This window comes from Pantherophis guttatus, chromosome 11, assembly GCF_059756535.1.
Source record: "Pantherophis guttatus breed Tessera chromosome 11, ASM5975653v1, whole genome shotgun sequence".
NCBI lineage: Eukaryota > Metazoa > Chordata > Lepidosauria > Squamata > Colubridae > Pantherophis > Pantherophis guttatus.
In genome coordinates this window covers 16,894,967-16,912,344 of record NC_142073.1, presented here as the reverse complement: position 1 = coordinate 16,912,344, position 17,378 = coordinate 16,894,967, and the positions used below count along the sequence as shown (strand labels likewise).

Below are 17,378 nucleotides of genomic sequence, written 5' to 3'. Positions count from 1 at the left end.
GGGAATGGAGATTTTGCAGTATCCTTCCCCTGCCACGCCCACCAAGTCACACCACACCCACAGAACCGGTAGTAAAAAAAATTGGATTTCACCACTGGAAGGAAGATGCAGCTGACATGGCCAACATTTGCAACAGACCAAACCGTTCCTATAGAAATTGCCTCTGAATCGGAATTGCATCTGTCATTAACGCTTTGAGGATAGAAATAGTGATGTCCACATTGCCTTTTCAGCAGTGGTGGGTTGCCCCCAGTTCGGACCGGTTCGCAAGAACCGGTAGTAAAACCGACGGGAGGCTCCGGCCATTGACCCGGAGCTTCTGCGCATGTGTGCGGCCCCGTTGCGAACCAGTAGTAAAGGTAAATAGAACCCACCCCTGCTTTTCCGAGCTGCATCTGCAGAAATACAGCACTGGGATCTCAGTCTTAACTGGGCCAGCAAAAGGAGGGAAATTGTTTAACTTATTCCTTGGAAATTACTCCCTCAACTGTGCCATTACAGGAAATTACACCAATCTGGATAAATTCTAGCAAAGTGCATTTGATTCCGATAGAAGAGAATTTATCTGTAGCGCAAAAATGAAGCGTGGAGTTCTTGGTGCTCCCTGAGGATTTGCTTAAAGACATTTCATTACCCAACTAGGTAATATCTTCCATACAATTCCTGCCAACTATCGCATTCAAACCTCACTAGAGCACAAATATCTGCCTTTAAAATCTACCTACATTTCAAATGCATAGTTGCTCCATACTGTTATAATTATCCTACTGAAAAAAATAACAGATTAAAATGGGGCTCTATTTGTCCTATAGGCCTCATATGCCACTAACTGCTCATACAAAGTTTAATTTTATTGATCACTCGTACGGTGTGTTTTTAAAATAATACACTACTCTGTGCGTTTCATATTTCGATTCATATTTTATACGATGTTTCTGTGAATTTTATGCACTGTGCTGCGTTTTGGTATGCCATATGAAATAAAATAAATACACCATAATTAGGGCAGATTGAGGGTCTCGTCAGTTTAATTATATTTTTTTCAAAATGAGGAAGGAGAAAGGAAGGCGATGCCCTGCTTCTTTCGACCTTGAAAGGTAAGTCAGAGAACTTAACCAAAGAAACAGTGATCGTAAGAAACCAGCTTGTTCAATGTCATTGAACCAACCTTCCCATACTTGTAGGCCAGAGCGCTCAGTTATGACAAGTTTTATGACTTTTCAGGCCGACATCAGTCTGGTAGGTGGGGAAAATCATTATAGAAACTTAGATGGATATTGTATATCATGGAAAATAGATCGTACCTTCATAAAAACTCTCTTGAAGGCCTTGGTTGCTAGGACTATGCACAAATAGTTAAGAAACAAAAAGACAGATGGATGGATGCAGGGGGTGAAATCCAAAGTTTTTCTCTACCGGTTCTGTGGGCGTGGCTTGATGGGCGTGATGTGGCTTGGTGGGCATGGCACGGGAAGGATATTGCAAAATCTCCATTCCACCCCACTCCAGGGGAAGGATACTGCAAAATCCCCATTCCCTTCCCACTTCTGGGGGAAGGATATTGCAAAATCTCCATTCCCACCCCACTCTGAGATGGTATTTGCTGGTTCTCCGAACTGCTCAAAATTTCCGCTACCGGTTCTCCAGAACCTGTCAGAACCTGCTGGATTTCACCCCTGGATGGATGGATGGATGGATGGATGGATGGATGGATGGATGGATGGACAGACTCACAGGCACTCTATTGCTGAGCACATTATAAGCCGCCCTGAGTCTCCGGAGAAGGGCGGCATATAAATCAAATTTAAAAAAAAAATGATAGAGCTTAAAGAACAGGTATTCTGTACAAAGAAGTGAGGAGAGAGGAGGTACTTGGGTGGGTGTGTTTGTGTAGACAGACAATTCTACCCAAAAGGAAAGACTGGAAAGCATGTTTGGTAATTCCATCTTCAAACTCTATTGGTGCCAAGCCACAATAAAACCCAGTTTTTTATAGTAGAATGTAGGTTATATTAACAAACTTTCTTTGGAAAACAGGAACCAGGGCGTGGGGGGGGGACTTTACATTTTCCAAATTTAATACTTCATATTGATTGCCTAAGTAACACTGGAGTTTGCTAAAGTTATGCTAGGACAATTACATGCTAGAAACTATTTATCATCTTAAATCTTAACCCTAACCCAGGTGTCTGCAACCTGCATTTCCGGAGTCACATGCAGCTCTTTGGGCCCTCTGCTGTGGCTCCCTGTTGGATGATCCCACCACTGGTTGGCCCCAACCCTCACCCTCCCCTCCCAGTCACTCCTCGCCTGGCCTGAGAAGGTAAGGGCGATGGCGGGGGATGGAGAAGCGGCCGGGGCAGAGACAGAGAGATACAGAGAGGGGGGGGGAGAGAGAGACATGAAGAGAGAGATGGGGGGAGAGAGAGAGAGAGATGTCAAAAGGGTTTTATGGTTCCCGTTGTTTTTTAACAACTGGTACTCTGCCTTAATGACCGGCTGGGTAGGCGTGGCTAGGGGGATCATGTGACTGGTGAAAGTGAGTGACATCGAGTTGGCTACGCCCACCGAGGTTTTGTGGCTCCCGGTGTTTTCTTTTCTGTAGAAAACGGGTCCAAATGGCTCTTTGAGTGTTTAAGGTTGCAGACCCCTGCCCTAACCCTAACCCTAACCCTCACTTCTTTTATCCTTTAGTTAAAAAAAAAACAAAGCAAAACTAAACAAAAACAAGAAAACCTGGCTGAAATAAATTAATTCAATTAATTTGAAATTAATTTATAACTTAAAATTAAATTAATTTATAAATTAATTAAATAAATCGGGCATCTTGGCACAATTGCACGAAAGGGATTTGCTCTCCCCGTAATGGGTAAAGCGACATGATTTGGGGGAGGGGGAGGGGAGGGGGTGAAGGGAGGGGGCAGGAGACGAATCTGTTCCTTTCATCCTCAGCCAGCATTTAAAGAGAAGGTGCTGCTCCAAATCAAAAGCACAATCCTTCATTTGTGAGCAGATGTCCCTCACACACGGCAGGCAGCACCTTTTCAAAGCAGATCTGAACAAATGCACCGCTGGGAGACAAGGTTTTTTCCCCTGCCCATTGAAGAAAGAACACAGTATATATTAATTTAGCAGGCTGTTGAATGTTTCAAGGAGAATTTATGAAGCAGAAAGAGCACGCCATGAAAGCAAATGGCTTTCCAACTAAATATGGGGAAAGCTTTCCCAGCCTCGGGTTCCTTCCTTCCTGCCTTCCTGCCTTCCTGCCTTCCTTCCTTCCTTCCCTCCTTCCTTCCTTCCTTCCTTCCTTCCTCCCTCCCTCCCTCCCTTCCGTCCTTCCCTCGCCCCTCATCATTGCTTTGGTGGGAATGCAGAGACCAAGGTTTGCGTGACCATTTTGGTGTCTGCCTTTCCACATCAGTTAAACTCAAAAGGGTTCATCAGGCTAGAGAATCAACAGAAAGGAGTAATCCTGCATTCATGCTGCACACATTCACTTGACACGTAGAGTCTCAGTAAAAAAGCAAGAATGATTACCACCCACCCGGCTTTAGAAGAAAAGTAGCCGGAAGGCTGAAGAACTACACAGTTACTGGTCCAATGAACCAGACCTTGATTGTTCTCCAGCTTGACTCACACTACCAGAAAGCATTCTTCTTCTTCTTCTTCTTCTTCTTCTTCTTCTTCTTCTTCTTCTTCTTCTTCTTCTTCTTCTTCTTCTTCTTCTTCTTCTTCTTCTTCTTCTTCTTCTTCTTCTTCTTCTTCTTCTTCTTCTTCTTCTTCTTCTTCTTCTTCTTCTTCTTCTTCTTCTTCTTCTTCTTCTTCTTCTCCTTCTTCTTCTTCTTCTTCTTCTTCTTCTTCTTCTTCTTCTTCTTCTTCTTCTTCCTCCTCCTCCTCCTCCTCCTCCTCCTCCTCCTCCTCCTCTTCCTCTCCTTCTCTTCTTCTTTTTCTCCTCCTCCTCCTCCTTCTTTTTTTCCTCCTCCTCCTCCTCCTCCTCCTCTTTCTTCTCCTCCTCCTCCAGTTCCTGATACCTGCCTGAAGTTATATTTCTGCTGCCACTAAAACTATTTAAGATGACTTATAAATTAATTTTGAGTCTTGAAAATACTCCTTGATCACAGTTATGGCTCCAGAAAAAAAAAAACCTAGGCAGGACCAAACTCACTCTTTTTCTGCTGTTCTGTTCTCCCTAAACATCTTACATCCTCTCCTTCTCTCCTACTCCATAAGGTAACCTCTCTTTTACCTTTACCTCCATAAAGGTAAAAGAGAGATCTGCACAAACCATTGTGTCTGTCTGTCTTAAAGAGCGACTTTAGCATGAAATGACTCTGTAAACCGCTTAGAGGGCTGTAAAGCACTGTGAAGCGGTATATAAGTCTTATTGCTATCGCTTTAGTTTGGTGAGATTTCTGTCTATAGATATGGAACAATAAAATAAACTTCTTATAAGAAACCCAGCCTGTTTTTCTGGGAGGGAGGGAGGGAGGGAGAAGGAGAGGGAGAGGGAGATAACTCAAAACTACAGATAGAAGAGTAAATAAATGCGGCTATAATATCTGCATATCTTCTGTTTCACATCCTTTTTAGCAATATCTATCTCAATCAGGGTGGATTTGATTTAAATCAAGTTGATTTAAATCACAATTTAAATCATGATTTAAATCACTAGTAAAAAGGCTTGATTTAAATCAACTTGATTTAAATCATAATTTTTAAAAAGCAACTGTCATCTCTGCTACTCCTTTGACCCACTGTTGACTCACCGATAGTCCCAGTGTTGCAGAATATACAGCCTCATGCTACATAACTAAGCTCCATTTCATGCTGAATAAACTAAATTATTTATGTATCTTAAATAGAAAACTATCTTACGATAGATTTTTACCCCAAATGTTTTTTATTAAAATAAATTTGATAAAAATCAAAAAAATCTGATTTAAATCAAAAAAATCCGATTTTAATCAAAAAAATCTGATACTTTTGATTTTTTTAAAAAAAAAATCATTGATTTTTATCCACCCTGATCTCAATCAATCAAATCTTTATTACAATCAAAAACCTGCACGCATAAGAATGGAATACAAGATATGAAAAGGCATAAAAATACAACCGAATAAAATTATACAAAGACATATTTTTTTAAAAAAAATAAGTCTAACGGGAGGGATAAAAAGAATAAATGCAGATAGGTGAGCATAGCAAACTAAATCTATCATAATTCAGAGCACACCGTCAACGCAAACTAGTTGCTCATTAAAACTGATGTGTGGTCATTCAAAACGGCATCGTGAGTTCAGAAAAAGAAAAAGCTATAAACAAATATGAACCAGTCCTCAGTGCTGCAAAGTGCTACCTACCTACTTTGCCTTGAATTAACCACCCTAAAATATATGTCAAGTGTGGGATACCAAAAAACAGAAAAACGAGAAAACTGGACAAAATAATATTTTTCCGGAATCAGAGTTCCGATCATTGAGCTATTTTCACAAATAAATGTTCTAATAACCAACATTTCTATTCTTGCATTCAACAATGGATTTCAAATGTATTCTAAGCAGAAATGTATGGCGGCATTAAAAACGATCAACTGTATGCAAATTAGGTAGGTATTTGAATGGCCACTATTGCCATTATAAAACTTTGGCATTTAAGTGCTTTGCTTTCCCCGAATGCAAAAAACTCTACTGATACAATTATTAGTTATATTCTTAATTTGAAACTGATCTTCTGCTTAAGTATGCATGATTACCAGACTGCATCAATTGTAACATCCAGATATAAATGCGGCTAATAACTCTTACTGTAATGATTAATCAATTTATGAATACATTATTTAAACAAGAGTCCAGGTACAGCACAATACCTTACAGAGTGCATTGTCCGATTCAAATAACAGCTAATAGGATCAATACAAACTGCAGAAAACTCTGGAGAATATGTGTGCTTGCATAACAAAGAATGAAAGCTATTTCCTCCTTTTAGTCTCTGAGTAAGAAAATTATTATTTGCTCCAAGTAATAACTTTACTGAGTGTTCAGCTGTTACATATCTGTTATTTTGCTTAACTAACGTCATTGCATTTCACTGTTTAGGCAAAGGTAAAGGTTCCCCTCTCACATACGTGCTAGTCGTTCCCGACTCTAGGGGGCGGTGCTCATCTCCATTTCAAAGCCAAAGACGTCTCCGTGGTCATGTGACCGGCATGACTCAATGCCAAAGGCACACAGAACGCTGTTACCTTCCCACCAAAGGTGGTCCCTATTTTTTCTACTTGCATTTTTTACGTGCTTTCGAACTGCTAGGTTGGCAGAAGCTGGGGCAAGTAACGGGAGCTCACGCCATTACGCGGCACTAGGGATTCGAACCGCTGAACTGCCGACCTTTCGATCGACAAGCTCAGTGTCTTAGCCACTGAGCCACTGCGTCCCTTAAAAAACATACATATTTTTTATGTTAAAAAACATTTAATTATAAGAATGTTTAAGATCGTTTTGCTATCCCAACCCTCCCAATTTCAAGAAACCATGGGGAAAAAAAGGTCTTCGGTTCCTATCTTTTGTGGCTTTTAAATTCCAACAAAAAGTTGGAACTGATAAAGTTATGCTAAACTAAACATTATCTCAACAGCATGAAGGCACCAAGTGTGTCCATGTGTTATAAATAGCAACTGAAATTAAACCTGAATAACCTGGATACCATGAAGGAATGGAAAAGTTTATTTCTAAAACAATAAACTTCCTTAAAAAAATAAAAAAGCACCCTGAAAAGAGCCCTTTGCATTAACTCATAGAATATACGGTCATTGGGCTGGAAGGGACTTTGGAGCCCTTCTAATCCAAACACCTGCTCAAGATCTTATACGAGTGTTGGTGAACCTTTTTGGCACTGAGTGCCGAAACGGGAGTGCGGGGCAGCGCCAGAAACCGAAGAGCAGCTCCCCGGTGCGTGCACACCGGTCACCTGCTCTTCCGGTTTCTGGTGCTCATGTGCAAATGAAGACCAGCTGGGTGGCGCCCATGTGCCTGCTAGGAACCAGAAGTTCAGCTTCCTGGAATGCACATGTGCACCAGGGAGCTGCTCTTCCAGTTTCCAGTGCTCCCACGTGCGTGAAGACCAGCTGGCCGGTGCACCAGAACCCGGAAGAGCAACAGGCGATGGCTGGCGTGCCCGGAAAGATAGCTCTGTGTGCCACTTCCAGCACGCGTGCCATAGGTTCGCCATCACTGCCTTATACCATCCCAGTTTAATCATTCCAAAGAATGTCATCCTTGGTATCATTGGATAGTTCTGTTGATCTTTAGAAAAATGTTCTTTGTCCACATTCTTGTAGGGAGACAATAGTTATATATCTTCTCCCTTTATGGACCTGGGCAGGTCTACATCAGAGGAGGGGAGGCAGATGTCACCTCAGTTTCCTAAGAGAGTTATCTTACTTGTAGAAGATCTTCCCTGCCCCATGAAGCTCTACCTGATACCCATGTAAAGTCCTCTCCCCATTGCTTTTAAGTCCTGAATTTGACCAGTTTTAATCTCCTGCTTTTATTTGCTACAGGTAGTTTGTTCCTGGTATTTGTTTTATTCTTAGTTGTTTACTTCTTCCTATTTTCACAAAGTGCCCTGGGAACCAATTAATTGAAAAGGAGTATACCGATCAATATGAATAAACAAATGCAACATTCTTATGCTAGGGGGAATATTCTGCTCACCCTCACCCAACAGGGAGATTCGTTTACATAGCAGGACTGCAAAATCTTATATATACACATACATGTGCTAAGCAAAACCAGGCAATCAATCTTTCTTCTCCAACTCTACATGGAGGACTACAATGCATACAGATGAGGAGATAGAACATGAGGAGAGAGTGACGCCCTCACATGGCCACCCCTATATAGACAGTCTCTTAGAGTGATAACCCTGCTGACTCATTCTCATTGCATCATCTCAGTTTACAGCCTTACAGGAGCTGGTCAGCTATTAAATCATCATTACCTTAACAAAACATGTCCAATAAAGCCTTCTCCTCCTATTTTTCCCCACAGCAACAACGTTGTAAGATGCCTTGAGCTGAGAGAGAGTTACTATTTGCATAAAGATAAAGATATCAAAGAATGCCCATCATGTGTTTTATTCATTTACCTGCACACTTTCTAATTTAACGAATGCAAATACACCCATTTCAGTGGTGGGGTTTTTTTACTACCGGTTCTATGGGCATGGCTTGGTAGGCGTGGCAGGGAAAAAATACTGTAAAATCTCCATTCCCACCCCACTCCAGGGGAAGGTTACTGCAAATTCCCCATTTCCTTCTGATCAGCTGGGATTTGGGAGGCAGAGGTGGGGCAGGGCCAGTCAGAATTTTTACTACTTTTAATTTTAACTACTACTACTGGTTCTCCAAACTACTCAAAATTTCAGCTAACAGTTCTCCAGAACTGGTCAGAACCTGCTGAAACCCACCTCTAAAAGTATTAAGGCTAATGATCTCAAATTCTTTTAGAGGAACCAGTATGTGTATGGAAAGACGGTGTGATATCAAACAGCTTCAACTACAAGATAAGGAAAAGATCTAGAGCGGGGGTTCTTAACTTTTTTGTGCCATGGAATCCCTTAAGAGTCTCCTGAAACCAATGAACATCATCTCAGAAAAATGTACTTAAATGAGTAAAATAAAATACATAGATTTAGATTATTTCAAAGGAATCAGTTATGTTCAACAACCTCAGGTGTTAAACTATTTCATATTAGCAAATGTGTAATACGGTATGTCTGTACTTATTAATATTTTTAGTGTATAAGAATTCTAGATAGTGAGATTTTTGAAGTTTTTTTTAAAGAAGGAATTCAGAGGCCATAACTTTGTTGCCTACATACATTATTGAATCAAATTAAAAAAAAAAAAGAATGAAAAAGTAAATTTCAGTTAAAGTGAAAATAAATGTGTTTTTCCCCATTCCAGTTCACAGACTAGATCTATCCATGGATACCCCTTAGATCTGTAAACCCAAGTTTAAAAACTCTTGTATACTTTATTTATCTAAATGTGAAATTTCCATTTATTTATTTTTTAGCGGAGTTAGTCATTGCATTACATTGAGCAGCCCAAGTAAATCTGCTGTGTTTACTGCATCCCAACACAAAGATATATTTTATCATAATTCCAAGCATCGCTATATTTTAAACATTAGCAGCTTCAAAGAACAGGCCACCTATTATTGAGCAAGCAACAGCATTTAAGTGAAATAAATGAAATATTGGTAAGCACTGCAGACCACAGTATAAGTATGTGAAGGAGGTCATGGGTTAATCCCTATTGATTTTCCAAGTACGCAGACAGCACCACAGGGAGAAGCTGGTTGTGCTGGCAATCTGCTAGCACAAATATATTATAAATCTTACTGTCCACCTTCACAGATCAGAGTTGTTTACTTCCCTCACTAAAAGATTGTTAGGAATCTTTTACTAATACTCTACCACTCGGAAAACATTATTTTATAAAGGCTATAGTTGAAGATCAAATGCAACTATTTCATCTCAAGCAGAGGTTTATCCCAGGATCAATTCTTCTCCCATAGGCTTAAATTCTCAGTTGGCCTTAAATAAGATTTGGGGGAAAATGTTGGGTCCATTAGAAACATGTAATAGGATTCACTGGATAATCCTTCCTTCCTTCCTTCCTTCCTTCCTTCCTTCCTTCCTTCCTTCCTTCCTTCCTTCCTTCCTTCCTTCCTTCCTTCCCTTCCCTTCCCTTCCCTTCCCTTCCCTTCCCTTCCCTTCCCTTCCCTTCCCTTTCCTTTCCTTTCCTTTCCTTCCTCATTATTTTGACCATCAATTAAATTCCATGCCTTGGTACTGATTATGGTATTGAACTAATATAAGAAAATCCAGGATCATTTTGATTACTAGTCATAGAGGTTACTGGGTACACTGGAACCAGTCACTTTCTCTCAACCCAATCTACTTTCAAAAATATGATTTGGGGAACAAAATGAAGGGCAATCCTCATCAAAGCTACCATGTGTTCTTTTAAAAAACATTATTTCGATATACTACAAATACACTAAATGCATTAATGTACTTGCACAAAATTAATTACATAATCTTTAAATTTAAGGAGAAAGTATATTTAAAATCAAGCCACCTATTTTTAAGGCAAGATACAAAACTAACAAATAAGTAAATATGATTTGACTAATAACAATAGCTAGCATCTGAGAGTACAGGAAACATCTTATATTAAAAGGAAATGTAGTAAAATCCTTTCTTCTGATTCCCCCTGGCAAATGTAATGGGGTAGAGAGGCTAAAAGAAGGGAGCATACTCAACTTTGGACATACAGTAGTGGCCAAAATTGTGGAAACCTTTTTGGGAAAAGTGTATTTTCTAAAACTAGCTAATAACACCACTTTTTTTGGGAGTAGTACCATAAAATTATATATCAATGGAAAGATAATTTAATCAAGAATGTAATGCAATAACTTATATGAAGGATTTGCTATTAGAATAGCAGTTACAGTATAAAGAAGAAAAGTGAAACACATAGAAAAAACAAGCTATACAAAAATTGTCACCATAGAAAAAATGAGATTTACAAAAATGATTTTAACTTTTCTTACTTTTCCTTTGCAAAATTTGTATCATTTCTTTATTATTTTAAAAAATATTTAATAAAAATTATGTACACACAATGCAATGGTTTCAACTATTCCTCCTTGACAGACCTCTCTCTGTCGATTTCTCTCTGTGTCCCACTCTCTCTCTCCCCCTCCCTCCCTCCCTCTCTCTCCCCCTCCCTCCCTCTCTCTCTCTCTCTCTTCACATATGTATAAGTAGAATTGGTACAAAGCATAAGGAGAAAAATGGATGAAATGACAATGACAACTGCGCATCTCATAAAAATTTGATCAATAGGACCAGGCGACTAATATTAAAGAGTTTTATTTGATAATTCCTGATTCAGGGGAATCAAATGTATTTTTAGAAAGTAGCAAGCCTGCAAAATGAACATGCTATTTACATCTTAAAATGATCATTTAAGGGAAGTTTAAACTGCCCCAGAAGATGGATCTCTTGACTGTGCACATGTGCTGTTTGTTTTTAACGTTAATGAACTATAAAAAGAACCAGAAAGGCCATAAAGCTGGCATTGTTTTGGTTACAGCCTTTACTAAAAATAATACTGCTTCTATTTGTCATTTATATCCCCATATAAGCAACTTCAAAACTGCTTAGCCTTTAAACTGTACATAACTTGCTGTGCTATGCGATGAGCATTTTTATAACTCAGTTAATATATTCCATATTTTGTGTTCATATTGATTATGAATATTTCTTTAGGGGATTTTATTGCTTTAAAATAACAAATGCTTTGCATTACATAAATGAGAATGGGAGGAAAATACCACATTCCTCCTTTTATACTTTTCACTCCCATGGTAACTGCAATCCATAAATCATTAGCACAAAATTTGTAAACAAACTTGATAAAAATATGTTAATTACCCTCTTACATACCTACACATAAACGTATGATGCTATGTATTCTGACATACATCTTCTAATTTCGGTCTTTAATCTGGCGAGTTAAAGCCACCATCATCAGTCCAATTTAATAAATGAAAACACAAACAGATTAACCACTTATAACATGTTGTTTTTCCCCTCAAAAAAATGTATTGTCTTTCTTAATTACTGCTGCAAACTAAAATGTTATTTATATGTAGAATATGACTTTTGCATTAATTATCATGCAGGAAAAAATTAAAATCTTGCATTGTAAATTCTGCCTTGGAAATTAGTTTTTTTTTTTCCTCCCCCTGTAATCCTATCACAGAAGCATAAGTGCATTGCAGCATGAATACTTTTAATTTTTTCCAGTTAGTTTTCAGCAAGCCCAGAGGTGAGGTTTAATAAGGATCAATGGCACTTTATCTGGGACAAGGCCACTTCACAGCATGCAAATTATACAGCAACACTTAAAAAAAGAAATAGATTTAATTAAAAAAAAGTAGAACCACAGGCTCTGGAAATTCAATTAAAGGATTTATGCAAAGGTTTGCTAGGTTTTTATATGCAGTTACTGCTTATATAATGAGCTTTTCATATTAAAAATCAATAGGTAATCTAGAGTAGAAGATCATCCCCTTAAATACATTTTTGAAATCAATTTGAAAAATAGTCCATCAACTGCTGCGACTACTGCTTGCTGCTTCGATTTAGACTAAGAGCAATATTTAGATTGTTAAAACGTGCCACAGAATATCTAGGCTTGCATTTGGGTTTTTCAAGTGGGCCTTTTACTCTGGAGTGCCCAAGACAATCAAGCCGCAACTCAAGATCTTATGTAAAGAATAAATGGTTTATTTATACTTCAAAGAGGCCATTCAGCAACAGAAGAATCAGAAGAAAAACGTGGGAAAATACGAGGTGCGCAAAAGCACCGTGTACCAACAAGAGTAACAACACTTTCGTTTGGCACGCCTCCTCATTTTTCATGATGGACCTCATGGCTGTGATTTGAGCATGTTGCTCAAGGACCCCCTGATCTAGCCCTCAGCTACTATTAGCAAGCTCTTTTGAGTCAAGGGCAACTTCTGATGACTTAAAGGGACACAACCATCCAATTGTCTTAGTATAGTAAGTAGGGCTTTGTCATTTATTTCTTCCCGGATATGTTTTTATGTCCAGGCTAACTGGAAATAGAAATAGAAATAGAAATAGAAATAGAAATAGAAATAGAAATAGAAATAGAAATAGATAGATAGATAGATAGATAGATAGATAGATAGATAGATAGATAGATAGATAGATATGGAGATGGAAATAGAAATAGAAATAGAAATAGAAATAGAAATAGCACTAAACTTATATACCACTTCATACTCCTAAGTTTACAGAGTCAGCATATTGCCCCCAACAATCTGGGGATAGGTAGGTAGGTAGGTAGGTAGGTAGGTAGGTAGATAGGTAGATAGGTAGGTAGATAGAAATAGAAATAGAAATAGAAATAGAAATAGAAATAGAAATAGAAATAGAAATAGCACTAAACTTATATACCACTTCATACTCCTCTCTAAGCTTACAGAGTCAGCATATTGCCCCCAACAATCTGGGGATAGGTAGGTAGGTAGGTAGGTAGATAGGTAGGTAGATAGAAATAGAAATAGAAATAGAAATAGAAATAGAAATAGAAATAGAAATAGAAATAGCACTAAACTTATATACCACTTCATACTCCTCTCTAAGCTTACAGAGTCAGCATATTGCCCCCAACAATCTGGTGATAGGTAGGTAGGTAAGGTAGGTAGGTAGGTAGTGACGTAGGTAGGTAGGTAGGTAGGCAAGCAGGCAGGCAGGCAGGCAGCAGAAGGACAAGATGGGACAAATAGGACAGCAGATTTCAAATCTCAAAATCTGAAGAAGTATAGTTGCAATGAAAAATTTGCTAGATTGTTTAGGATTTTAATTCCCTGGACCAGGGTTAGCAACCTGCGGCTCTGGAGCCGCATGTGGCTCCTTCACCCCTCTGCTGCAGCTGCCTGTCACTCAAAATATGCTTCACAACCGCCAATGTGCGACACCCGCCGGCATGCAATTTATTGAGCTTTTCAACCCACGGTAGGCCAACCATGGATAAATCCAAGAAAAGAAAAGTTTCAGAAGAAAACAGAACGTTTAATTCAACTACATAGGCTAGTTTTGTGGCCGCTCAAGAAATAGTCAGGCATGGGAAGGGTTTTGTGGCTCCCGGTGTTTACTTTTCTGTGGGAAACGGGTCCAAATGGCTCTTTAAGGTTTGTGTTTAAACTTGCAGACCCTTGCCCTGGACTAACATTATTATTAATTTAGATTGGTGCAGTTCGCTAGCCTTCCTATGGATACCAACCCTGTTTTCAAACTTCACATTTCTGAAAAGGAGATTCTAAGTCATCACTGAAAAATCTTGCCTTCTAAAAGCTTCCTAGTCATTTGGGCTTAGAAAGTATAAAATAGTTGAAATGGCATGCTACATTATTTACAGCAACTGAGACATCCTAGGCAATTTTCCACGCATAGAAAAGTTAAAAGAAAGAAGGGGCGTGATAAGTTATTACATGAATGTTTTTCCCCACTTATCAAAGCATTTTTTCCTACCTGCATGAAATAAGCCCGCAATCAAATAATCAGACTTTCTCAGATGGCATCAAGCTGTCTAACAAAATTAAACAAATCCAGAAAGCATATTAACCAAGAAATAAATTGCTTCTGCATCAGTCATTGAAGAGGCACAAGAACACAATTTCAAAAATACATCAAAGCAAAATGAAAACATAGGCATACACACACTCCCATTTAATCTTCTTGCTGCTCGACCACTTCACATATCTAAAGTTCAAAACTGTTTTGTCAAATTCTTGGTTGTTGAAAAAAAACCAAAAAACTAAGGGAAATATTTCCTGCTGCCTTCTAAAATAATTCCTTAAAAAAATGTAAATTAAAAGAAAGGATACAACAATCAATCATATTCCATTACATTCTCATATTTTATTTCCCCCAAATTAGAAATAAATCCCTACCACCTTGGGCAATCATGTTGGCATTTTGGGTTGGGGGGGGGGGAAGAAAAACTCTGAACAATCCAGAATCCAAGACTTTTAAATGCTTCTTGAAGAGTCACAGGAAGGATAACTACAGCTGTAGTTCCTGATGACAGAAGCATATGCTCTCAACTTTTTTAAACTGCATCCAACTGAGCTATTTATCAAGATTGAAAACTTTTCCCCCCCCATTATTTAAAGCATGACAACAGCTTTCCACTTGATGTCTTGGAAGTACACATAATAGGGGCTCTACAGTCATTAATTATAATATCAGCTGGTAGATAAAATCACCATCTTAGTTGCTTGGCGGTTTCATTTTTAATTGCAGCAGGTGGCATGGAAATAAAATGTGGTTATGACACAGGTGATCACCTCAGTAGTTCTCCCCTCCACAGGTTATTTTTTTAAAAAAAAATGGCAGGTGCCCCTTCAAGTCTCCTTCAAGTCAAGCTGAACTCCTGGTGACTTCAGGGGCACCTGATGTTTTTTTTTACAACAGCATCCGTTCTTCCATTCTTCCTTTGTTCCCCCCAGCTTCCTATGTCTAACCTACACTGGTCAAGTGCCAACCAAAGTCAAACCTGATTAAACTTCTCAAGGTCTTCCAAGGTTGGGCAGGTGCTGACACCAAGCAGAGCAGTGTTCCTTGGATATCTAAATATATCTCCCTCCACATTACACAGTAACGGAAAATACCCTAAGTAATTTCCACTGTAGGAACTGCAGTGAATTAAGAAACGATTGCAATAATTCATTGGTGTTACACTGTTAAGGCGTCCAAATTTTCGCAAATACATGGAACCTGGACTACAACAAAATTAGACAATAAGCTTTCATGCCTTGAAGCCTAATCCCTCTATTATTTGTTCTGAATTCACATCTGCGTTGCTGGGAAAACAACAGTGGGGATCAACTCTAAACGAACACAGGATGCAATGATAGCTGTTAAGTCAAAATGTTGCTGCAAAATGCTATATTAACTACAAAAGGATGACTTGATAACTTCTCTGCCATGGAAACTTCCACAATTAAAAGCAGATATATTCCTGAATTTGTGGAGACGTTAATCGATTCATCCATATGCATAGCCTTGCTTTTAACGTCTAGCTAGAAACTTGTGAGAACAGATTTGCAGATCCAACTGTTTGATTCAGCAAGGTAATTCTTCCGTCCTCAACATTATTAGTGAATGTAGAATGAAAATCCACCTTGTTATAAATGTCTGCGGAAAACTAACACGTCTGGGAATCGGTACTTTTGTAATCAGCAGGAATTTCAACCCCTCCCCAAAATGTTCATGAAATTAAAAACAAAGAAAAACAGATCATAATTAAGCAAAGTGTTCTTTTCTTCCCGTATAATGAAAGCAGAGTTACAGTTATATATTCACCAAGGTTTTTCTCCACTTAATGAAGACGTTATCCATGAGTTTTCAAAGTCACTTTACAAAAGAGCATTCAAAAGATATTAAAGTCAGCTTAAACTAAGAAGTCTTTTTGAAGTCAATAAACAATAAAAAGAACAATGAAAAGACAGCCTTTGATCTTTTCTCGGTCTCAAGTCTTTAATTTCTCTTTTAATCTACTAGGTGCATTAAGTCTTGTATTCATATACTTTTCACCTGCAGAGTACAATAAGTTTGCCTTGATTAAAAAATGTATTAACGTAGTCTCATTAGCATGGATGAGTGTTAGAGAGAAGTGTGTCCCACTTTTTTTAAAAAAAAAAAGTTGTAAAATGATTTTCTTTTCTGCCCTCTTTGAAAATTAAAAAAAGAAACGAAATGGAATCGTTGGCTTTGAAATTCATGATGAGATCAAAGGGTATAATGCACATAGATTTTTCTCAAAGAATAAATTATTTACCACATACACGAATATATACTGGTCAATAGGCATGGTCAAGGAACATTAGTCTTCTTCCTTGACCAATTATAATGCATCAGTTTTTATTGTACAACCAAGATACGCATTAGATTTACTTAAAGGTATTGAAAGGGTTATGAAAGTCCCAACCATGCAAATTATTTTTAGATGGTATGTGACCTTTTTGGATATGATGGTAAACGATTATTTAGAGTTATGTACAAAACCAATAGCTTGCCTTTACATACCCTCTTAGCCCACACAGCACGATGCACCAAGCTGTAAAGGTACTTTATTTTGGTTTTCTGTTGACAGCAACATGAATCCATTCATCAACTCCAATTTAAGCATTGCTTTAAGTTTGAAGGTAATGGTATGACTTTTTCTACAAACCATGCCTTTAAAAAAAAATGGCTTAATCAGATTTGTGAATTCTGTGACTGATTAGAGAAACAAGATCAAATGTGATTTAAGATCCAGGCTTGATTTTCAGACTTCTCCAACTACTGTAACTTAACCTGAATTTCTGAGTTCCAGTGGAAACAGAAGGTGTCCTAAGTTTAAAAATAAAACTGGGTGTTTGCAGTCGTTTTATGACTGTACCTCATGAGGAGTATATAAATTCCAAGACTTGCTACTCTTCATATAGAGAGTGTTAAACTTTAATTTAGCAACTGAATAGGCCTGCTGTTCTTGAACTTGAAACAAGGACATCTGCCATTCATTCATTTCCCAAAGAAAATTATTCAGGCAGTGAATAAAGCCATGATTGAAAGATAGATAGATAGATAGATAGATAGATAGATAGATAGATAGATAGATAGATAGATAGACAGACAGACAGACAGACAGACAGACAGACAGACAGACAGACAGACAAGATAGATGATGGATGGAGAGAGAGATGTAGACAGACAGACAGACAGACAGA

At 38.3% G+C, this 17,378-nt stretch overlaps 1 protein-coding gene across 1 annotated transcript in view; it reads right to left on the bottom strand.

Annotated features, from left to right (window-relative positions):
• The window catches only part of WWOX (WW domain containing oxidoreductase), a 609,400-nt gene that overhangs the window by 408,546 nt on the left and 183,476 nt on the right, over positions 1–17,378 (bottom strand). The window lies entirely within an intron of this gene.